Source organism: Pezoporus occidentalis, unplaced genomic scaffold, assembly GCF_034315485.1.
Source record: "Pezoporus occidentalis ecotype Australia unplaced genomic scaffold, CSIRO_AGI_Poc_V1 ctg89, whole genome shotgun sequence".
Lineage (NCBI taxonomy): Eukaryota > Metazoa > Chordata > Aves > Psittaciformes > Psittacidae > Pezoporus > Pezoporus occidentalis.
Genome location: NW_026916253.1, coordinates 521,779 through 547,300, shown reverse-complemented (window position 1 = coordinate 547,300; position 25,522 = coordinate 521,779). Strand labels below are relative to the sequence as shown.

The following is a 25,522-nucleotide window of genomic DNA, read 5'->3' as shown; positions in this document are numbered from 1 at the left end:
ACATGTGCTGCTTTTCAGTAAATTCATGTATTACAGAACCTGCCCAACACTAAAACAATAATCCTTTCATTTGACAGACTTCTAATCAAATTTCATTTTGCCTGGAAAATGAGTTTGTTCTAGTTACTGAAAGGGAAAATACTCTCTTTTCAATACCCTTCTCATCTATGGAAAGATACACACTGGCTACACGCTGAAATACTATGAAAACAGCGTTTCTTTAAAAACAGGATGAATCCCACACTTTTCCTGGGTTTGAATCAAACTCTTCGTCAAGAGTAAATACAGGAATAAAGAAAAGAATCAGTACAAACACAGAACAGGTGCTCATGTTTAAATACATGCCATTCAGCTGTTAAAAAAAATGATACCGACACCAACATATCAAAGGCATATTATTGACATACGGTGTCTGACACACTTCCAATAAATGAACACACACACTGGCTTTGAAGAGAACCATCCAAATTGTATCTTTCCAGTGAAGAGCTTATCAGGGGAACAGTCAGATTTGTGCCTGTAGAGGAACATGTGGATTTCTTCTGGAGGATGCACCATGTCACAACCACGCAGGATGTCAAATCAGCACAGTGTGTGTCACATCACTCCCTCCTGTTCCAAGTCAGACCCAGGATGAAGCACATGAGACCAATCACGCAGGTCTGCTTAGAAGCATGGCCCAGCTGTCCAGCTGTGCTGCACAGCACCACATTACAGTTCCAGGAAGTATTCCTTCTTGTGGGGCAGTGACCCACTTTACTGTGCCTGCACACGTAAATAAACAAGGAAAAAACCAAAGCAAACCAACCACAAAACCCTCCACTTACTTAAAGCTAAATTAGCCCTGTTGTCCTCGCTTCCCCAGAACAGTTCCAGCTCCAGCCCTGAATTCAGGTGCATGGGCACTAATTCATGTGTCCTAAGTAAGTATTTTTCTCTATTAACCAACTAATGTATTTCTTTATCAGAATATCCTTGAGTCTAGCAGTTCATTCATGATTTTAAACAAACACCATTCAATTGAGGAGGGTTTCCAATGAATGTGCTAAATAAGGAGAAAATCTGAAGTGCTATTCCTTCTCTGGCTACATTTAGAGCCTAATGCGGTACACGCACTGGTCCCACTGATGCCTGGCCAAGGCTTTCAGCTCATAGCCGGCTCCTGTCCTGTCACTTTTGAACACAGAGAGCAAGTCATCCCCCCTCCCTTGGGACCAGAGTACATCTGCTCCTCAGCCCAAGGTGCTGAAGGCAGGCAGCACAGCACACTCACTGGCATCCAGCATAAAAATGCTGCACTAGCTGGGTTAGCCTTAAGCTGCAGCGGTCTCTCTTGATGTCTTCTGTACTTCAGGTCCCAAGCTTTCTGCACGTAAATAAAAATATTGTTAGTGCTTATAGAATTTCCACAGTTTATTTTATCAGCTTCTCCTGTGTGTTCTCTCTGGTATAGAAAAGGGGAAAAAAAAAAAAAGGAAAAAAAGCCATATATTGTCTTCCAGTCCCTAGTTGGTCCTCCTTTAAGGACCTTGTAAGACATTTTTTGTGTATTGTTTCCCTGCATATGTGGGCAGCTTTACTACTTCATCCCCCTCAGGACCACTTAACAACATCAGCAAAGCAATTAAGTGTAGTTTTCAGGAAAATGCCAGAGGCATTACACTGTCTGGATGGGAGTCTCAACCCAATTATTTTCAGCTAGTTGTGAACTGTGGAAAGTGGACTTTACTTCATTATAACTTCAGTTCCCACTGATTAAAAGTCTAGTATGTTACAGACGGTAAGGAAAAATGAAACAATTAAACTTTCCATCAATAAAATTGCTGCATATTCTTCAACATAGGGGTTTACTTCTCTCCAGAGAAGTGATTAAAATGAACTGATTGAACTATAATTTGATTGACTGAAGAGGCACAATCCATTGCACTAAAGCTTAAATTCCATCTTATTGCTCTATTTAACTCTGAATATAAAAAATTACCAGCGGTCTTGTAAACCCCTCATGCAGTCATCCAGCTGAAATTTCTCGTTGCACACAGGCTGCAGTAGGTTCTGTTCGTTCAGTGCTGTGTGTGCATGATTCACAACGGACCGACACTGAAAAAATAGACTGACACCTAAGAAATTACAGCCTTAAAAACTATTAGAAAAGGCCTGTTATATTGTCAGGTATCTTACACTTATTACATAATTGTTTGGGGATTCTAAACTCAACCACAGATAAAGTTAACCCAAGAGACTGAAGAGAATAAGGTTATATACAGCTGTTACAGCAAAAAATTTGCGTTATATTCCCACTGAAAAATGCAGCTGTGATGCACCTGCCTACTGCAGAGCTGCCTTCAGCAATGTGTGAGGTTTCTGTGAGTGCATATGTATGCACTCTCCTTCTAGGTCTCTGTTCTGGCTGTGACTCAGGACACACGGATCCCAGTTCAAAGAATGCTTCTTTGGACTGGGGGCAAGTTTTTAAGGTTTGCTTCATCTATAGGTATTCATCTCCACAGATGAAGAGGTGAGCTGCTACAGTCAGGGACCTCTCCTGCACAGTGAGGTCTAATAAAAGCCAGTTAAGAAACAATGAGCTTCTGTTAACAGGCTACAATGACGTTCTGATCCAGAAAATACCTTCAGTATAATTTGCCTCTGAAAATTAACTGAGATGCCATTTCCTCCATGAGGTTGCCCCTCTGCTGTATTACACCCACTTTCTCTAGTCCACTATGTATTTTGATATAAAACACAGCATTTGACTTACAACTGCACCACAGTAATACTGAGTAAGAATATATTATTACATTAAGTTGTAGCATGAATACATTATACTAGTAATTAAATGAATCAGCCTGAATAAGGCATGCAGATAAAGATGGGCAACAGATGGGCTAAACACTCAATGCACTTATCTGTAATAGGTAGCTCAAACTCCAAATCAAGTCAATGGAAGTCTTCCCATTAACTTCACCAAGAACCACGCCATGTACTACTTTCAGCTACAATCTTTACTACTGAGTTCAGTTTGCTGTTGAGCTTTGCACTTCTGCCTGTGCCTGATCCACAAGGATGGCTTCATGGCTGATCAGGCCATATATGTGATTTATATCAATTCCAATCCTGGATGTTGCCAATCCCAGCATTAGATGGATTTCTGACCATAGTCACGGGCTGCAAATTCACTAAATTCTTCAGTGTTATTAAGCATAGGGCAAACCACAATTCTTTGTATTTGTTAGCCAAAAGCTACCAAGACTGTAGTGGAGTCACTGAGGTGGTATCAATCTGATAAAATGCTACCTCCGTCTAATTTAGAAGGAACACCTCTGACCAATTATATTTGACACTTAATGGTTGTCTTGCATTATTGGCCTTTTGTTTCCTCTTTGATTTTGATTACCAATTACTATAAACATTATTCCCTACCCCACCTTACGATATACAACTTTGAATAAAGATGTGCGGCAGCAACAGTAACAGCAGCATTTTAAATGGAGACAAGAGCAAATGCAGAACCACAAATCTGTGGTTCTGGGCAATCTCTGGGAGTTGCAGGATGTTACCTACTTCCCCTGAGCCCAGCTTTATGCACACACACCAGAGGTATGCAAGGCCCCAAACACCTTAAATGCATATGTAATGCCTATTTAATCTTTCAGTTCTTAAGAGAGATAAATTTCCTCAATTATAACAACACCTTTGTCTGCATACAAGCTGCAGAAGGTACCATGTTTGATGTAATTTATATATTATTTTCCTTGCAGGGCAAGAAAACAGCAAAAAGAGGGCCCCAGATGTGAACCTGGCCTTCCCTAATTCTTAACTGACAAAGTGGCAGGGTGCTTACAAACCATTTGTCCACCTCACAGCACTTCTACAGATGTGGCAGCAAGCAGAGCCTGGGAAAGGCTTTTTTGTCACACTGACATGAGTCACAAGAAAGCTGGAGAGAGCACAAAGAAAGTCAAGAAAAGGGCAGGACCCTCTTCCCAGCCCAGCCTGTACAGGCACATGGAACAGAAGGAACAGGTTTCTGGTGAACTGAGCCCTTACTTCATGTGGTTCCCCAGAACAGAGTCAGTGGCTGCAGGGACTGGAACTTGCCAGCAGTTCCAGCAGACGATGCTGGACTTGCATCTCAGGGGAAAAGTGAAAAATGACTAAAGCTGGATCTGTTTCCTGCATCCATGGCTCTCCTGACAAACACACAGGAGTAACCAGTCAACACTAGCAAAAATAATATAATTTTGCTATGGATGCTGCAAATCACACTAGTGACTTCTCTGTCCCTATCCCATTAAGGCGAGGCATCAGAATTTTCTGATGTTTTCAATAGCAAGTTGATCTCAAAATCTATTAATTACAAAATTCTATAAAAATGTAATCAAAAATATATAAAATGTACTATGCAGAAGATTTGTATTTGAAAAATACAGCACTTTAATTACAGAAGCGGAAGTAATTTAAGTGATATAAGAGAAGTGATTACTGTAATTTCTTCATTAGATTTTAGTTCCACCATTTAAGAAAACATCATTTAAAAGGTGTGGTATTATCTTTTATTCCACACTGTTACAACTCCAGCAAAACATGCAAACACTTGAATACTCTCCTCCTAGCAACCAAGGTCTTTCATGAGAAAAGCAGCATATTTGTCTTTTTTCTGTACTTCATACTAAGCCAAATTTCCAGATTTCCAGTTTGCAACCCCTTCAGGCCATTCAATAACCATTATTCCGTTTCTGGAATATAATTTTAGGTACAAGTCTAAGCCAGAGACCATCTCTTTGCTCATTTTCTAATTAAAAAAAAAAAAATATTAATTGAGCTGGGTTGGGTTTTTTTTTCCCCCTCCAAAACCACCACCCAAGTAACAAGAGTGCCCTCAGCTTTAACATTAACAGGAAAACCACCTACCAAGCCACCCAATGTCTATAGGCAGAATTTCATAGTGGACACATCTGAATCCCTACCTGAATGCCTGTGTCACCTCCACTTACATGTAACACTACGGTTATAGGGCCAGACTTTCAGAATTCTGCGTATTATTTACTTCCACCAACAGAAATATCAAGAAATTAATTTCAGGCACTAAGCTTCTTCACATTTACTAACCTCCTGCATCTGACAAAGTGCTGAGTTTTCTGCAAGTCCCACTACAGAGAGGACAAAGTACAGATATCAAGTGCTCCCTTGGGATTTAGGTCTGTCTTTAAAGGCTGGAATAATGGTGACATTTTTACTGAAGAAACAGGGCTTTTGGGTATCTTAAGACCTTTGCAGGATGCTGGGGATCAAAACCAAACCCAGACCAGAAAATTCTTACACTAAGAGAATCCTCTCTTCTACATCTTTTCTTACAGAAGGGCAAGTTCTCCTTTCTTTCTTACCTGAGGGAGACCTTGTTAACTCTTAAAGAAAAAAAAAAAAAAAAAAAAAAGGAGCAACTGGAAAACCTGTCTTCCACGGAAAAAACAAAAGATAGCTAAGTGAGAAGATCTGTCCTTCTCGTCACTTACAGCGTGGTCAAAGAGCCAGCTCCCCCCTTTTCCCAAAAGAGTTCACAGACAACTGTCCAGAAGTACACGGTCTCCCCGGCAGTTCTGCTAACAGCAGGATGTACTGCAGCACTCTGGACTGCTGCTGTCGTGTCATTTCAGTGCCTCTGAGGTCAGCTGAGTGTATTAAATTAACGCTGTTCCCAGGCAAAGGAAAATGTCTGCAAACAGAATGGTGTAGCATAATAATGGGATGCAAGGGGCAGATACATGAAGAAATATTATATGGTTGAAGAAGAGGGGCTCATTGCCGTGGTTCTGACTTACGTGACTGAGTGCCAAATGCACATTACCCCACAGATTTCCCAGCAGATTACGTGTTTGTTCACCAGCACTTAACATTTTTACAGCTTATTTCAGTATTTTTGCATTTGTTTCACCCTTAATAATTTATTTATGAGCTTAAAATTTGAAGCCTCATTACAAGCTATCCTGAAGGAATCTCACCTGCCTTGTCTGATTATTATTCCCAAGTATCTAATTTATAAGACATCAATCGAACATATATAAAATAATAATGAATTAATAAAAACTATAGCTTCCTAGAACTACTAGTAGTTTAAATATGTGAGCAAATGCAGTGCACAGTCTGGAGGTCAGCTGTCAAATTTCTCTGAGAATATCTGTCAGAATCACTTAGTATTTATAATATGGTAGTAAGCCATAAAAATATTTAACTGCTATAGTCTTCAAGTAATTCTTGTAATAATTGTGAGCCATATCAACCTGTGAACCTGTAAGGCAGAGCTGGGATTAACCAAGTGTTCCATGTAAGTAAGAAGGCCATCACAAAACACCGTACATGCCTAAGGGACTCCATGTGCCTGTGAAATGAAATGGCAGAAGCAGTCTAGTTCAGCTAAATATTTTTTTTTACTATAATACGATCTCTTAAACTGAAATGATTTATTTTTCTATGCAGAAAGTTAAGATACATCCTTTTTTTACTGACTTAAGCTTCTGCCTCAGAACATTAACATAGCATAGTTCAACATTGCCCATTGGGTGTTCTAACAAAGTATCAATTCAAAGGACAAGCTTTGGCAATTGTGTCTACCCTGGCAGAAGGGACATTATTTCACCCCAAGGAATTTTGGTAGAGGCTCTAATCCTACTGCACCCTCCAGCTCCACAATGCGGTTTAGCACTAATGGGGGATCACTTTCATGTACATTTCCTAAGCTCAGACAGAGCCCACATGACGCTTCACTGAGGAAGGGGAAACACAAGAGTCAGAATTTTCATTCTGGACTTTGTCTTTACCACACAAACTATTGTGTAGTTTCCTTTATGGGTCAAATTTTATCAGGGCTTGCAAAAGAGCCTCATATGGAAAAGATGGCCATATTGTCAGCAGCATGTTTCTCTATTCGAGTCCACAAAGAATCACTTACCCCCATTCTTCAAAAGGACTCCACCAAATTCAGTGGACATGCCTCAGCCCCTCACTTCAGTAGGGTTTACATGAGGACTTCAAATGCGCATCTGTGGAGCTGAAGCCAAAAGACAGCATTACCCCTCTGTGGCAGTCCGATATTTTTTAATATTCACTGACTCTCCTTTTCATCCAGAACGCATTTATCATTTTAAATGCTTATGTCCACTGTTTGGGTATCTCCATTACACAAGCAAGGATTCTAAGGCCAGCAAGGATAGTTTGTTCCCAGGCATGCAACATGGGTTCATGCAAACATTACATTCCCATTTGAAACCTAAATGCCACTTGGGATGTTCCCAAGTCCACTGAGATGTGTGTTTCAAACTGTCACACAGAGAGGTTTCATTTTAATATTTTTAAAAACGTTAAGATCTAACAGGGCCATGAGACATTCTGGTCTGACCTCCTACATCAGATTTTTACTTCTGTATCAATTCCCATAGCTCCTATTTGACTAAAACACCTCTTTCTGAAATACATGTAAATGGAAAATCCACCATCATTTACACTAGCATTAACTACCCCACACTTAAAAACACATCTCAGTTAAGCTTGTCAGGCTGTCACTCCCCCTTCACCAACTTTCACCTCCCTGTGGTACACAGTGCTTTGGCTGTCCATGTTTTGGTCCCATGGGGTGCTGGTACTCTACAACCTGAGCTGGACTCAATGGTATGAGCCATGCTACCATTCAGAAAAACACATGCAGTTGCACGCACACATTCACAGCTTTGGGTACACTTTCAACCACAAAGGATTCATCAAAGTCCAGAATCAAAGATGTGTCCTATGTTTCTCCTGAGCAGATCATCCTGGGGCATGCACAGGGAAACGATGTCTAGTTTAACTCTGAGAGCACTTGCCTACAGCTGTGAGGGATGGTTCTAATTTTAGGGCAACCTGCTTACCACATTTTCAATTTCCTCTCATTTAACCACATTCAAGTTTTGAAAGAAAAATATCACTTACCTTTCTTCTTAAAAAATTTTCACCACGGACTAGTTTCATTGCCCTCATTCAATCAAACCAGTTGCTGACTTGAAGAGGTACTTTCTTGAGTAAGAAAAGACAGTCTTCCATTTCTGGGCCTTCTTTGCAATGGATCCTGTGGAAACCAAAATAAATACTGTACACCAATTCACTTTTAGTGAGTGCAAAAATAGTGCCTCAGAGTGACAGCTATTGGTTTGTCCCCAGTAACTGCTGTAAAACCTTATCTGTAAACATCATAATGAATAATGATCAGTGTCTTACTCCTCTTACTCTCTTGTGTGACAGACCCTTAATTACGGCTATTACATTATTATTTTTTTAGAGAATTCTACATGGCTAAAGCTGCACTCTCCTCTGAACATCAAAGACAGTATTAAAACCCTGGTTAGGATAGCTCCTCAGAATCATCTGCTGATGTTCACTCCAGCTAAGGAATGCTCTGTTCTAGACAGAAAGCACACAGCTGCCTCCTGCTCCTGGCTCGTAAGAGATCCTGCAAAAATGGATACACCACTGAGAATGGAGAGAGTTCCACTGAGAGAAAAGTCCACCTCTCATTAAGCTCTGCACCTCTCATTAAGATCCTGCAACATTCACCCATCCTTAAGTTTGTGACTATTGAAGCCATGTGAGACCACAATGCTAAAGCTGCATCACAAATCGTGACTGTGTAACAGAATATTGAACTACAGACCACTCACTAAGGAACTGTACCACCAGTATCTATTACTGCACCACAATCAGAGCTGTAACATTTTAATTCTGCATACACAGCGTTCACGGGCATCCTCTGGGGATAAACCTAGCTCTACACACTTCTATATTCAACTAAGAAGGATGTCTTTCAGGTACCCTAAGGAGGGAACTGCACAGTCTCAAGATTCACATTTGCACCAAGCAATGAATGATTCATAAACTCCTTATATGAAGGTAACACAAATCAATTCTTACAGTAATTACTAGAAAATTAATGTAACTGCCTCTCAAGAGCATTACCGGAGAACACAGTCATCTTCTGCAGGTATGTAGACGTAAGCTAAAGCTAAGTATATCCAACAGGTAATGATGCATAGTATGATAACGCATTTGGTCTAGACTTGAAGTACATAGTGACTTATTGATAGCCAACATCTTACAATGTTATCTATGTAGAAAGTAATGCTTGGCAATTTATCAATTCTTAAAGCTCTGTGCTTCTAAGTATTACTGTTGATGCTGCTTTGAATTTGGATTCAGCTGATTTTTGTCAAGGTTCAGCACTGTGGCTCATCTGTGTTTCCCCAGCTCCCTCAGGACTTGGAAATACAAATTCATACTTAATGAGCCTGTTAAAAAAAATTAAGAACTGCACAGGCAGCACTGCCCTTTTCTGTCCCCAGTCTGTCCATGAAAACAAAACTGGTTCAAGACGCTAGCAAGGCACGCATATGTACTAAAAGCACAGGTTCCAGGCAGAACATTTTATTATCCATAAGCAAATTATACTGTAAAAGCATACTGTCCAGCTGTACTACCACACTCAATTAAGTCTGTATGTGCCATGCAGGGAAAGAATTTTCAGATGAACCACATCTGCAAAGTGGACTTTCTTCAGAACTTCACAGCCACGTGGTGATGAAGCAAAAATACACAGATTTAAAACACCTATCTGCCAAAGCTTAAGCCTATTCCACACCTGTACTATAATCATTACTTTAGATGATTCTAAAGCATGACTGCATCTCAAGCAAGGTTTAATTACTTCACACATCTCAACTGTAAAAAGCTGCTGCAAGCAATTATGATATACAAAGACACAAGTCTCTGTACTCAGACAACAGTAACATTTCTTTGTGAACACTTTCCTTTCCAAGTATCTCTTAACCAACATCATGTCAGCTACAACATAAGCCATGTTCCTCAGTTGTGGGAGCTTAGCAGCTTTCCACTGATTTAGTCAATTGTGTGGGTTGCTAAAAATCAGGTCTCATGTGATACTGAGTTCACAAAAGTGTTCTAAAGGACATTTTAAACTATTTGCAATTTTTTTGCAGTTTAAATCCTGTTTAATATTTTTGATGAGCTCTATGACTCAAAAAAATCCACAGACTAAATGAAGGACTGCTAAAAAACCTCTGATATGCCATGAAAATTGATCTTCAGCTGCCCAATTCCATTCTTAATAAGACAATTTAGAGACTTACAGGAACATGCCTTATTGATTCATTCACAAGTCACTAAAGCCTGCTGCCTGTGTACTCTCCAATAAGAATAGACACACAGTGCTTCTCGTCTACTGAATTACAGGAAAAGATGATGACCCCAGATCTGTTCTGCTGGAGGTCCAGTGAGACTAAACACACCAAACAAATGTAAACACAGTACACCACTAAGTTAATGATAAATGTGTATAAGAGACAAAGGGACCTACATTTCCACTTTATTATCCCTTCAGTTGAGCCACTGCCATCTCTGCAATTTATTTACCCAGAACAGTTGGGCCCAGATGCATACCTGCTTTTTCACAGAGGTACTTGTTTTTCTCAATTTTGCAGATGGATTAAATAAGCCAGGAGGAGGCCAACCTACATGTGTGAGGTCACACAGTGGACTGTAATCTACACTGCAGCAAGCACCTGAATCCATTCAGGCTCAAGACCTAATTTGGCATAAACCTGGTGTGTAGCTGTACTGCACTATATACTTTATAAACATATCTTTCAATAATCTCCTGTGCTTCTTATGAAAGCAATAGCAAGCAGTCAGAACAGCAAAGCCTACACTGGACAAGCTTTCCTATCAAATTCCACTAATGCATCTCAGCTGTGACCTGCAGTAATTTGGGTAACCTAATAAGGCTGAATGCCCCATAAGAATCTGGAATGATAAACCTGAAAGATATGAGGAAGTACAAGAGAGCAACTGGACACCAAGAAGTCAGAACAAAAGTGAACTTCAAAAATATATTAAGAAAATACAGGTAGAGGAAACACATTATCAAGAATAAGAAAATCTGCTTTACATAGTCCTACAGGTATTTTCAATTACCACTATTTCAACATTCATTTCCAGCTCAAACCATTGCATCTGCTTGTCTAAATAGGGGAATATGCTATACTCAGATTTAGTATCAGGCTTTACAGTAACTAAATAGTTACTATAATAAATCCAATACAAATACCTTAAGTATGGCGTTTCCTCAGACTGACAGGTTTTGCTGGAAGAAGGCAGTCTTCTTTCTACTTTATGACATAACAGGTTCTAGAGAGTCCATTTCTCTTAAATCATTCTAATACTCCTCTTCCTTTACATATGCTTTTGGTTAAGTGTGCACAGACTAGTCAAGCCTAACATTCTCTACTGCAAAACTTAGCTGTTCACCTGTACCACAATTTCAGTCCATTAATGGCTTTAGTACAACTGTATGTAGAGAATGGCTTCAGAAAGCGGCCTCTGCTCTGAGGTAGCTGTTACTTGGACAAATAAGGTAACAAGCAATTTAGTGATGTACAGAGGAATTAGAAGGCTTTTTTATGCTCTTTAATATTTACCCTAATTCCAAAATGAGTCCAAACCCCAGCATAAAAATCACTTTTCCTTTAGAACTGTCTCTCAGCAGGGTAGCACGCTACTAACTGCCAAGTTATCGCTTTGTGCCATGCCACATGTTCAAAGCCACCAGTATTCGATGTGCTAAGTGATACTGAATCCCACAATCAGAAATAAAACCAAAAGTTTCAAAAGATTTTGGAATTTAGATGAATATAAATAGCTGCTTTGAAGATGGAAAGCATTTTACAGATTTACATTTTAGTGTGTTCTGAATGGATAAACAGACAAAACTATGTTTTGTAAAGGAACAATAAGATTTCTAGTTTAACACTCTCCCTAGTTAGATGGTAAGAAATACGAGGAGCCACAGAAAGAATTATTTACATTCCCTGTACAGAAAGCATATGTTTCACTTCTGCTTATTACTTCAGTTACTGAAAAGCTTCTCATTTTATGAGCTTAACAATTATTAACATAAGCCACAAAGCTTTCTGCACATGTACATTCCCACTATCGTCTTTCCCAGCTGACTTGGGTACAAGTATCCAAACCAATCCTGGTAATATCGTTCTTTAGTCAAGAGATTCTGAAGGTTTAACAAAGGGTTTTTTTCTTCTGAAAGACTCAACTACTGTTGTCAAAGCATCCATACATACTTAGAATTAAAAATGTTGAAAAAAGGGTTCTGAAAGGAAAATTAATTGGAAAGATTCATTCTCATAACACTGCTTCCTGTCACTTCACTCCTAATGACTGTGTTCTCCCTTACTTTTGTGCAGTTTGATTTCCAAATCCCCAGAGAGCTCTGTGACAAACCTCCAGGGTGTTTCCAGGATGTAAGGGTCAAGCTGAAAAAGGATGGAGTGTGCAGAAGCAAAGTCTCAGAAACTCTTACTTCAAATCCGTCATGGCCACAGACACCAGGGAAAGTAAAGCACAGTGGGTAGTCTCTTAGAGGAAAATCAACCCTGATGGGAACTTCTTAAAGATCCTAGAATAACTGCCAGCAGAATCCAAGTGACATCCCTTGAATCAAATTAAAAAAAAAAAAAAGTTTCCCAGAGATGCTTGCATGCTTGGTTCATGTATAACACTTGGTATTTAGGGAAATGCTACTCCTGGACTTCTTCCCACCACATCCTCCAAAGACATGTTTCCTTAGCCAGCTGCTTCACTGTCCTCACACCAGCCTCCAAACTCACAACAATACATTGCTGGTTTGGTTTAGACATTGTATGACCTTCCCTGTGCTGACTGGCTCCATTACTGTGAAAAAAGTGCCAGCCAATCTCTATCTTTGGGTTCCCTAACAACCTTACTTTCTTTTTTATTGGTTAATTAACATAATCATTTCCTAAGAACAACTGTAATACTAGTTAGTAGAACAGGTACTGTAACTAGTAAAAGTCTATAAAGAGAAAAATCAATATCTCACCAGATGTATGGAAAAGATGTACCTTCCAACGTCACAAATTCCCTTTTGGAGATCCGAAGGAATTCTGTGCTGCTTCTGCACGACGTGCTTCAATTTCACCTTATTTGTTATTCTCTGTTTAATCAAATTCTTCTGTAGTATAAACTTAATCATCATTATGCTAATCTCTGCACTAGACATGCAAATATATAAACATTTGTGTGCCAAATTATTAAGGTTCTGTCTATAATATTATGCCACTATTTACTATCTATATTTTATGTCTTATGGATTTCTAAACATCTAAATTTACATCAGTGCTGTCACATATCTGCAAGCAGAGACAGTTTTATGAGCGCTAAAAAAGCTGTAACACACAACCACTAAATACTAATGACATAAATGGTATCCACTAATGGTGTCTATTTTTATTACAATGCAAAACTTCAATATATTGCAATTACCATTGCTCTCAGACTGAACCATACACACTGTATAATGCCAACTTCCATCTCTGTAGCATAAAATGGCATTATTTGTTGAATATAGTTCAGCCCTGTACTGCAGATGTTGACTGAAGCTCACGTCAGCAGTTGTAGCTAAAATTCACACTATTTACAGAGTCTTACTGTTAACTAATACCCTAAATTGTCAGATATGCCAATGAATTAGACATCTTTCAAAGCCTACTGCACTAATAGCATGTAAGCATAGCACGTCTTGTTGTACCTGTCAACAGCCCAGTAACTTTGCAAAGGTAAAGCACGTCAAAAAAGGAAATTATCTTCTTATGCTCCTCTTTTAAAAAATCCTTAGTGAGGAATTTTTTTCAAAAACTTTGCAGAATGCAAGTTTGTATTGCAATGCTCAGTCTCTTGTAAGTGAGTTTCTGTTTCACCTTTTTCATGTTAAATTTTAAGTTCTTCTTTCATAATTAGAACAGTGTCTCTTTTCACTTCGGCTATCAAAGAGACAAAACCTTGCTCTTAGGACTTTGAGAAAGTGGAAACCTCAACTTTGTTTGTAAAGCTGGATTTAAAAAAGTGTATGGCAAAAGTCCTGCATATGTGAACCTTGGGGCAGTGAGGTTAATTTCATTTCATCTGTGCATTTTACTTGCCAGAAACTTCCATCAGAAAAGGACAGCTAAGTTCATTTCTCAGACTTTCTCATGCCTGTTCACCACACATAAAACAGGCCCAGTAATATTCCCTTCCATTGACTTTAAAGAGAATAACCTCCAGAAAGCTGGAAGTTTTGTTTGTAGCAGAAGACATTTCTCCTATTTCCATGCAGCCAGGTAATCATTTACACACAGAGAACACTGGAGACAAAGTAGGTGTCAGACTTGGTAGCATTTTACATGCATTTTCTGACACAAGGCAGAAAACAGAAATGTGCACACAAAAATATTTCCCTTCAATGGCTGACTAGCTAGAACAGCAAAACCTAGAAGACATTAGTGTAACTATTACAGAGTTACCAAATACTACTTGTCCTTAAGTATACAATGCAATTATCACCCTTAACTTTAAGCACTGAATACCACTCCACCTTCAAGCACTATTTTCTTCAAATGTTCTCATTCAGCTTCCATAAATCTAAACATACATGACTGACTATAGAAAATAAATGATGTAAAATACAGAATAACACCACCTGAAGCTCACAACTGGGAACAGTGATATGGTATTACTTATTTTTTCATCTTCCTTTCTCTGCCAATAATCTTGAACATGACAAGTGATTTCTAATGTACTCTGAACCCATTTCGATGTTCTAGTATTTTGCCTAAATAGGTTTTATCAAAGATCCCAGTTAATTGTCTCTCTTCTGCAATAATAAAATATCACAACTGAAAATTAAATGACAGTTTTATTTCAGAATACAGGACTTCTTAAAAGAAAAAAATCAGTAGTTTAAATATTTGTAAGAAAACACAGCATTTCTCAGTAAAATATTCTAGCTCACTTTCTCAAGCAGAATAAAATAACAGCTCATTATGGCAATTCAAAATGTTGTGGGGGTTGTGTTTTTTTTCATTTTTAATCCTCCCTACACATCTTGAAATAAGCCACAATGACTGACTGCATTCACTAACACAAAATGAAGTATTTGAGTACATGAAAAGCATTTTTTTTAAAAAGTCTCAATTTTTCTGGAAGAAACTGTTGGGTAACTACAGTCCATTTTGAGGAGTATATTTGGACATTTTGAATTGCCATCTTCAACAACCTGTACCATTCACTGAAATTCTTTCTCCCTGCTTAACAATCATATTGTATCAATGGAGGAAATGAGCTCTTTTAAATAAGATCTTGGACAAAATCCAAAGCACATGAACTTGAGAGAAATTGGTTGACTTTATTTAAGTTTGTGAGTGCAATGCCTCTGTCCAAAAAAGTAGCAGTAAGTCACCGATCTGCTGAAGTCAAGCCAATAACTGCCTGACCCATTTACTTGTGTATGGTTTTGTTGTTTTGTTGTTTTTTTTTTCCCTGACTTGGGGTTCACAAGTTTACCAGTATAACTCTTTAACGAGCAATGCCCAATGTTATCTCCCTCACAGAAAGCACTTTGGTGAGGTCCCTAATTTAGGAAAGTAGCTGCCCAAGAAAAGCTGCAATATCAAGAGGAAAGAGTGAGACACATGCAGTGGCCAAGTCAGATGGTCTCCACAAAAGAGTGCTCCCAGGCTCCTAAACCAGGTGTCTTTTAGTTACTCAAACTAGATGGTTGGAATTCAAACCAGGATCTAAACAGACCTTCCCTAAAAATCCTCACTGAAAAAAGAAAGAGCTCTTGTGGAGCACTTCTCTACCTGTTTACACACAGTGAAACCATACTCCTTCAATGAAATGATAAAAACCCTATGGAAAACAAGAGCTTTCCTGTACACTTCAATGGATGGTCGATTAAAACCTAAACTAAAAGCCTTTTGCCCCATTTACCTGCTTGGATATTTGGCTACAGATAGTTTTGTTTTCACATGTAAAGACACTATTTTAAAAAGCACCCTAGGAAGAACGGCTGGCTGTACCTGCATTCCCTCCAAAGGCAATGGGGAGGAATATTACACCTAAGGCAATGTGTTTTTTTTAAGGTGTTTCTTCTCATTATAACAATACAATAAAACAGCTATAATATCGGGAAGGTTTAGACTTTTGTCTTGTAACCATGCAGATGAATAGCTTCAACCTTTGAAAGAAATTGCAGTATGAATGTCTATTTTATTCCAGAGTTGTGTCTGAGCAGGCTATTAATAGAATACTGATAAATGCTACAATAGCTGTTCTTTTTTCTTTCCCTTCTGCTTTTATGCCATTGCCAATACCTATCCTTCCCCTGGTGCTGTCAGCTGATGCATGTCTCATAACTCTCAGGTTAACAGCATTAGAAGAAAAAGAAATTAAGTTCAAATAAAACTGCCAGGTAGAATTCAACATTATGAGATTATAGACCGAATTGTTTTCTGAAGCAGGCACATATATGCAGAGTTATACTACTAATGACCTACAAAGACCTTACATATTAAAATTTAATTACTATAATATTATTTAAGAGAAGAGAGATAATACTAAAGCTGATTATTTTTCTTTTTCTAGTAGCTCAGCGATATTTTATGGCAAGTAATAACTAAACTTACCTTCTCCATGCAATTCCTGAGTACTGAACGTGCATGATGCTCACACAAAATCATCAGGTGCTATGAAATCTTTGTAAAATGTGCATGTAGCTAGTAGGACATTTAACTAGGCCTCTGCAGATCTCACTATGCATTCTTACGCACATAGCTCCATCTGTACAATTCTCGTTTGTGTTTGTGTAGTAAATCTAAAAAGATAAGGAGCTGCAACTGTTGGTCCTGTGAGCAAAAATAACTCAGGGATATTATGGGGAAGAACATGCAATATAAGAACTGCACAATAATAATTAAGAAAACCAAAAAGTAATTGCAAGCCATGCAAGTAAGAACAGATGAGGACTTCATTATGATATCAATGGCTTTAAATTATCAGTATAGAATTGTTTAAGTGCCTTGTGAAGCAAATGAGTGAAGTTGTTTAACATACAACAGAAAAGTTATCCATGGTATAATTTATGTCACGTATCTTAAAGACACAGCCAGATACTTCACTCGGATTGCAGCATCAGCTATCGCTATCAGAAACAACTAGTTCTTAACTGTCTGTTTAAAGGAAGCCAAATAATGAAGTGCCACAGAGAACAAACACATTTTTTGTTCCCTGAAGCAATATGTTCGGTGAGTTAGAGGAAACAGCTATGTCCCAGAGAAGCTTATAAGGCTGTAACTGATGTTTCATTTGCTTTGAAAATTTCTTTTTCTATAGCTCCTGGACAATCAGGGTCAGAGCAACAACAGCCCATATAAAAGACACTAAGAGACAAAAATCTTTTTTTCTTATAAATACCTAAATAAATTTGGGAAAGACAGAAACACCTAGACATTTGTCCAATCTTTAATGCAATCCAACCCAGCAAAATTTTGTTCAAAAGGATCTAGTACATCCATGGTTAAAGTCACAGTCCTACTGAGTAATGATGGTCAAGTACTGCTGAAACATGCATGCATACTTTTTAGAAATAATTAAGATTTGCTTATGGCTGGAAAGCTGCCTTGGTGAAGACAAACACTCTTATAGAAATGCTGTAATAAAACTAACAAGAAAACTTAAATGTAGTAGGTGTGCAGCAGGATGGTCAAGGAAAAGGAAGCATAGGGCAATTTCAGTTTTCAGGACAGCTGAGCCAGCTGTGGCTCTGTTAGCTGGAAGCCTGGACAGCAAGAGACACCAGAGGAAATCCTGCATGTCTACCCACTGGACACCTGACTGGTGGGAATTTCAGCAGACAAAGGACCAGACTGTATTAAAAACACTATTACGGGAGTGAAAATAAATTAGCAATGCTAATTGCCAATGAATGCAAAAAGTGTAGGAAATTAGAAGGATGCAGTAGTCATGGTGAAACAGATATCAAAAGACAAAAGAAAATCTAAGATCTGGGAAGGTAGGTAAAATTGACAAATGATACATAAAACAGGACCTGCTGGAAAAGGGGGATTGACAGTTAAAATGCAGAAGAAACAGAAAGAAGTTGAAACATTTATCAGGAGTCTTACATAAAGCGATGTGTAAATATACCCTGGCATTTATAAAAGGCAAGGATTTCTCTTCATTTTCTTTGTGCAGTTATCCATAGAGACTATCAGTTTTGTAGATTACATCATATGCATAAGTCTTCCAACATACAGAAACATTTTTTTTCACCTTTCCTGAATAAGAGGTGTTTTCATGTAATTTAGTCTGATTCACTGTAATTTCTAATCTTCATCTTCATATCAAATACCTTTAAGATATGGGGCATGCTTCCTATAGCACAACCGCATCAAAGAATGAACAAACCGAGGGCAAATAAAAACATGTTGGTAACTTTAATGATTACCCAAAGAATCATCCAGAAACTGTATTTTAAATCCTAGGAAATTTGCTTTCTCTCACAGACATCAGTGAACCAGCACTTTTCACATCCCATGCCTGCTCACATGGATGTGGGCTCCAAGCAAACTTGAAACATTCTGCTTAGCCAGGCTACCGACTGCAAGCCACAACAGAAAAAGTGTTTCTAGCATTACATTGAACTCTGCTGAAACCTGCTCTCCTTTGCTTTTTCCCTGCCCACTCTGTGCTCACCTGCGTGCAGCCTGGCTGACTCCCTGCAGACCTTTCTGTCAATTAGAGAAGAAATTTTGTTTTTTCTCAGTTCATTAACCTTCTTTCTACTCCCATAGACCAGTTTGGAAAATCCATGTTTACAGTAACTGCATGCACTCTGCACTCATCAAAAGGAGTGTTACAGTATTAAATCACAGCCCACAGTTATAGAATACCCTGTTTCATCTATCATTCTTAGCGAGACTGTAGTGTGAGGTAACAGCATTTAAAACAGAGCAGTGCCAACTTAAAAAGCTGAAAAGGGCACTAATTTCTGCAATTATTCCCATGGAATGCACAACTGGATTAAAAAAATTTGATCTTTTCATATTCATCCTTCTGAACTGGATGTAAAAAATAAATCCCTTTGAACATTATGGCTACATTTTAAAGATGAATCCAGTCGCAAAAAAGATTTCCTATGGATAATTAATATATTTTGTACAAGTTGTAGGTGAAGGGAAAAAAAAAAAGCATAAATACCCCAAGGTATGACAAGTTTGCGATATAGGTGATATATGATAGTAATTGACATCCTAACAACAAAAGACTATAAAGCTACCCTCGAATTATTTTCTTTTCTGTTTCTTCCCTATCTGCTCTTCCTCCTTTGTTTCCTCAGTGAGCCAGATGTGCCAGCAAGGCAATTTAATCTTCCATGGATAAAGAAAGTCTTCCTTTTCTAAGGATAAAAACTTCTACTGGTCAAGGACAGAAAGCCCAAGAGGAGGAATTATCTACTGACATTGAGCTATGTTTTTTTTATCTCTAGGAACGGAAGCAGCAGTATTCTGGAAGAAGTAACATTGATTTAGATAGAATGTAAGGCAGACATCTTCTGTTTGATGTATGTTGCCTTCTGGACAAGAGTAGGACAATAGCTTGTATTCCCTGAACAAAATACCCCCTACTGTGTTTTCACCATCATTTAGTGAGAAGTATTTTATTCCCTTGTAACATTAAACTCTGAACCATGAGAAACTTTATGCTCAGTCATGAACCTGGATGGATGCTTATTTGAGGAGCTACCAATTGGTTAATACTTCTGGGCTCTTATGCCATGCATAACTGTGAGAGGGAAGAATCATCACCTTATTCTGTATGGATAATAAAGTAAACCATGCCAGCCAAAGAAGTACAATTTGCCTCCTTGGTAAAACAGGCACAGAAACTAAACCTCAGCTATTGCTAAGTTTACTATCCTGAGCAACCTTTTTTTCATCATTTTTGTTATTGCAGTTTTGTCACAACAAAGCAGTATGCCAACCAGAGTCAATAAAGAACTATTTAAGAAAGTAACTTTTCTTTTCAAAGCAGCAAACTTGCTAACTTTGGCTTAAATGTAAATACAGAACAAGACTTGCAACCGTGTTGTTTTCTTCAGAAATGCACAACATTTGCCATCTTGTCAAGATCCACCTTAAAAGTAGCTGACTGTTACATGTGATTCTTTATATTCCTTCTAAAAGAATCTTCCATTTTTTAAAAGGCCACTTTTATCTGCTGGTTTAAATACAAAGCAACCCTCATACTGCTATTATCTAGCCTACATTCCTGGCAAGCTTATGCTTAAGTGCTTTAAGAACATGAAGCACCTTGTTCCTTTCAACTGAATGAATGTATTTTTCACATCAAGCACATTCTTAAGTGTTTTGCAAAACTCTGGGCTTCTCAACAGAATAACTATATATATCGGTATCTATCTCCATTATTTCCTGAGGAGCCAATGACAGATGTAGGTATCCAATACTTCAGCCAGAATTAACATATTACTGGTTTCCAGCAGAGTACCTAATCCTGTATTATCAATGGGTTCTTCTAAACAAGAAAAAAATTATAAAAGGAAAAGCACAGCATAAGCAACCTATAAAGGTAGTGGAGAAAGCTGGAAAGGGCTACTAATATTCTAAGTTAATCTTAGAGATGACAGGAAGTAGATATACAAAAAGGTAAGCCCAAACCAAGTTAACAGAGCAAAGATGGTCTCCATCTGATTGGCAAGGCTGAAGTACCAGGCTGTAAGAGAAGGAGGATGACTAAGCCAGTGAAAACTGAAAAGTTGCACAACCTGTAGAAGAAACTCAGCAGATGAAGAACTTTACCCAAAAGAATGTACAAAATATGTCTCAACATCTAAAGGACTGTACTTCTACAGCATATTCCCAATGTTGCACACAAAAAACCGCTGTGGCAAAGGGTCTGAAACTCTCCTACAAACAATCATGCGCAGCCAGATGTCACCTTGCTTGCTCTAAAGAGCTTAGTGCTTCCTACTGTGTAATAGACCCTTTGCTTCAAGCTCACAAAAATGCTTTCCTGCTGGACAGATGCAGAGAACTGTCTTGCATTCTTCCTCTGACCCTAAGAATAGACACAGGGTTAGCTGCAACCTGGACACAGTGTAACAAGAGGGAAATTTCCATAAACTGCAGACCTAAAAAGCTGAAAAGCATCTCAGTCAGACGGGAACTCACTCAGCTGCACTATGTACAACAGCCTTTGTGCAGAAGTGCTCATGAGACACTAGTGTAGATACTGTAAGACAGAAACACAGTGTAGTATGATATGCTGTCACCATTAAGGTAGAATGTGACAGATACATTCAGAAAATATAAAATATATTCACACAGCTTCAAATTAAGAGAATACATGTGAAGCCAGCTGAATAAACAGCCCTCCCTTCTTTGGAACACACCGACATTAACAGCACTAATCAGACCAGCTCCTAACTATATCAATTTAGAAATAACATCCCAATGTTGTATTTACATCTTCCAGCTTTGCTTGGAACACATTACAATAAAGGGAACATTAAAAACATGCTTAAACTAAAATTATTATTCTGCAGTTGATCTGTAATTATATAGAACTCATTTATCTTCCCAGCTGCATTTAACCAAAGGGATTTGGCTGCATTACCAGTGTTACTTAGCATACAGCAGACATGACTAAACCTGCAGGTATTGACTAGCTGGCCTAGAGAACCCAAGCACCAGTCTGCTGGGTTTCAGAGAAGCCAATACTACCTAATGCTATGATCATCTCAGCCTGTCATGGTTTAAGCCCCGCCAGTAACTCAGAACCACGCAGCCACTCACTCACTTCCCCCTCCCCACAGGGCTGGGAGGAGAATCAAAAGAATTTAAATTCCACAAGTTGCGATAAGAACAGTCCAGTAACTAAGGTATGATACAAAACCACTATTACTATCATTGACAACAAAAACAGTAAGGGAAATAACAAGGGAAGAGAACATAAAACTAAAAGGGGAAAAGGAAAAGAAAACAACAAACAGAAGTGATGCACAATACAATTGCTCACCACCAGCCGACCAACACCCAGCCCAACCCAAGCAGTGATCTGGGCCTTACAGGTAACAGTTTATATACTGGGCATGACATGTTGTGGCATGAAATACCCTTTTGGGCAGTTTGGGTCAGGTGTCCTGTCTCTGCTTCCTCCAGGCTTCTTGTGCCCCTCCTCACTGGCAAAGCATGACACTGAAAAGTCCTTGATCAGAGTAAACATTACTCAGCAACAACTAAAACCACTGCTGTGTTATCAGCACTGTTCTCAGGCTAAAGTCAAAAAAAAAAACAGCACTGCATCAGTAACTAAGAAGGAGAAAAATAACTGCTACAGCTGAGCCCAGGACACAGCCATAAAAAAAGACACAAAAATGTGTCAGAAACAAAACTGTATTTCTGAACTTCATATATTGTGTTCTCCACATTTTTGTATGCACTTCACTTGTTTTGTCTTAAAACAGCTCCAGACAAATTCAAGTTTTTCCTTTTCCACACAGGACATGCACTCAAATCTTTAGAACCACCTAAAAGATTGCTGGTTGACAGAGAAGAGACAGTGTCTTTATAAAACTATCTACCATTTCAAGCGAAAACAGTAATTGATGTTATTCAAATTAATATGTTACTTTATATATGTTATGTTTCAATGCTTTTAGCCGTTTTTTTATGCACCTTTAATAAAATATTTTTTTTTTTAAAGTTTGCCACAGAATAGGTTATGCACCCAAAGCTTTAGACTTTTGAAACTTAATATGACCATCACCCGTAACACTGAATAACTCTGATGCTGAGACACTCCAATTATTTTCAAAAGCTATCCTAGACATCTTAATTTTTGAACAAGTGCATCCTTCTAGCATGTGTTTCCACTGAAATTATTAAATGCCTCTACAGTTACCCAGAAGTTTTACATGATCTTGAAAACATGGCCAGATAATTCAGTTGTGTCATGTAAGGCCACAGGTCAAATGCAAGCAAAACAAGATAAGACGATATACGGATGTATTCCTTGCAAAGTTCTAGTTATCCAAATAATCCTTGTCTTGGGCAAGTGTATTTGATGTCTGCAACAACTGAGCTAATAGGAATGGGATGTGTTTCTGTAACAACACTGTTTTCTGGCCTCTATAGTAAGACGGCAGGAGCAAAACAAGTTGCAAAGAAATTGCACTGCAATACAACTATGCAAATTCATGTCAGCAGAAAAATCTCATTTAATGACCCACTGGAATTTAAACCCAGATCTTGAAAACTGAGTTCTAGCACCTCTATTTTAAAAATGAAAGATCTTCCTCTTCCTATTATAGAGAGAAGCTGATTTTCCTCTCCGTGTATTTGTTTCAGAGCCCCTTCTAGTCAATTAAGTCTTTCCACTATGTGTATTGGGAAAATAAATATGACTTTGACAGGTCAGAAGGTTATGTTAAACCAGTGCTTCAAGACTCAGTGATGCCTTAGCTCAGCCTGGGGAAACAGTTTAGAGTTTGGTCAGAGCTGTGCAAGATGAAGCATGAAAACAGTGCTGTAATCACCTCCCACCCCACATTTCCACATTATAGGGGTTCCCACAGAACCTGAGCCTTCCCCCTTACCCCTGTGCATATGCGACTGGAGGTGCCTCCAGCAAAACGCTTTAATCAGATCTCCCTTTCCAGATCACCTTTCCATTTAAGTGGAAAGGACAGTCCCAAAGGAAACAGGGACACAAAGCACAGACCAGACACTGCGGAGGTACACAGGATACTTCTGCTTTGTTCTCCCCCAGCCCTCACTGTCCCCTCCCTCCCTGCCTCTAAAATCCCACATGGTGGGTGACCCACGCAGTCCCACTCTGCTCCTCTTACCTGTTGCAGCCCTTCACCTTGCTCCAGCCAGGGCTCTTTAACACTTCCCAGTCTCCATATGCGCCTCTCTGAAAGGATAAGGGGAGCGGGGCGAGCAATGCGCTTCCTGCCTGGGGCGGCACTGCCTCTTCTGTCCAAGATTCTGCAGCTGACTGATCTACTCCTTCTGAACCCTAAGGAAGGCGCCGCTCTCCGCTCCGTAGCGGCTTTGCCTCCAAGCCGAGCCCGGCGCCGCGCAGCCGCTGGCTGGGCTGGAGGTAGCCGGCTGCCCGGCCATGCACAAAGCCCTGCCTCTGTTGGCTCCTCGGGAACGGCCTCTTCCAAGAGAGCTTATTGGGCTCTGAGCTGTACCTAGGGGTAGAAGAGAAATTATGTTTTGCAGTGTGGCGTGTGCATTAACTGTCCCCAGAGTTAATTGCATCTGAATTTCTCATCTTTTGGACAAAACTTGCTGTCTCCTGCTGCAGTTATTAATCTTTATATTTGTATTGTTTGTGCATAAGTGAGTTGGTTTGTTTCTCCCGTTCCACCCCCTTACCCCCACACACTCTCCCTAAAAACCCAACAATTAAAAAATGTGGATTTTTCCCTTTAATTCCCCTACACTGTGTAATTATATTCACATTAGAAATCAATCAACTCTGGTCATTACCATTAGTGATATGCTCATAAACCAAGCACTAGTCATGCTAATGAACTGAATGAAACATAATTTCTTGTTGTGTAAACTAAAGCTCAACGCTAATCAGCAATAAATTCAATCAGACATTACTTACATCAACCGAAAAACACATTAAAGCCGGGTAAAGCACAGTAACTTCTCATGTCTGAGGGAAACACGCACCCACCCGTGCCCAGGTGCAGGCTCAACAGTACCTTGACTGCGGGGTCTACGATGCCCAGCGCCCTGACGGGACGTGGCCTCCCAGCGAGGGACTCGTTGGTGGCGGGGAGCGAGGGGACCCTGGCAAGAGCAGGCGGGCCTAGGTGCGGCGCTGCGGGCGGGACAGACCACGAGGCCCGCTGGCTGAGGTGGCTCCCGCCAGCTGCTCACGCTTCGCGGCGGGGCCGCCCAGCAAAACCGACAGCGACCAAGGCGCCACCAGCCCCTTGCCCGCTCTTACCTCCCTACAACCTGGCTGGCGACGACCGCAGCCAGACCCTGCTGCCCGGCCGCAGGCCACGGCCGAGTATGCCGCTCAAAGTCGCAGCTGCGGCCTATTGGTGTGGGGCAGCCCCAGCGGCCGGGTAGGCCCGCCCGAGACCAGAAGGGCGGATCCGACCCCAGCGCTTACCCGCACCGCTCAGACAACCACTTGCACCTGGGTCCAGTTTCCTTCGGCCCGGTCTCCCCGTCGGAGTCCGTTCTCCTCCTGGGGGTGGAGTACTGCGGGTCGCAAGGCCCAGCATCGCGCCACGAGCAAAACGGCGCTGCCTCGCCTGGCTCGCGAGCCCGCACAGGTGCGAGGCTCGCGGGGAGCCCCGCCCACGCCGCACGAGAGACTGCCGCAAGGAGCGTGGTGCTGGCGGCGCGAGGCCCAGTGTGAACGGCTCCATGCGGCCTTTCCCGTAACCGGGACGGGGCTCTTGGGAAGGGAGTTCCGGTACAAGGGCCCGGCTGCCGAACCGAACCCCACGCGGAGGCTCGGCCGTAGCCCTCGCTTCTACACGCAGGAGCCGCGGGGAGTCTGGGCGGGGCCAGGGCGG

General features: G+C 40.1%; 1 long non-coding RNA gene across 1 annotated transcript; it reads right to left on the bottom strand.

The window, feature by feature from the left end:
• LOC134156637 (uncharacterized) lies at positions 1-25,203 on the bottom strand. Its single transcript, XR_009961990.1, has 6 exons — positions 25,117-25,203; positions 23,816-24,160; positions 7,960-8,095; positions 1,982-2,097; positions 1,274-1,366; positions 1-765 (listed from the first exon to the last, which is right to left on the bottom strand). It is a non-coding gene; the product is annotated as an uncharacterized LOC134156637 (long non-coding RNA).
• Between the last annotated feature and the right edge of the window lie 319 nt (positions 25,204-25,522).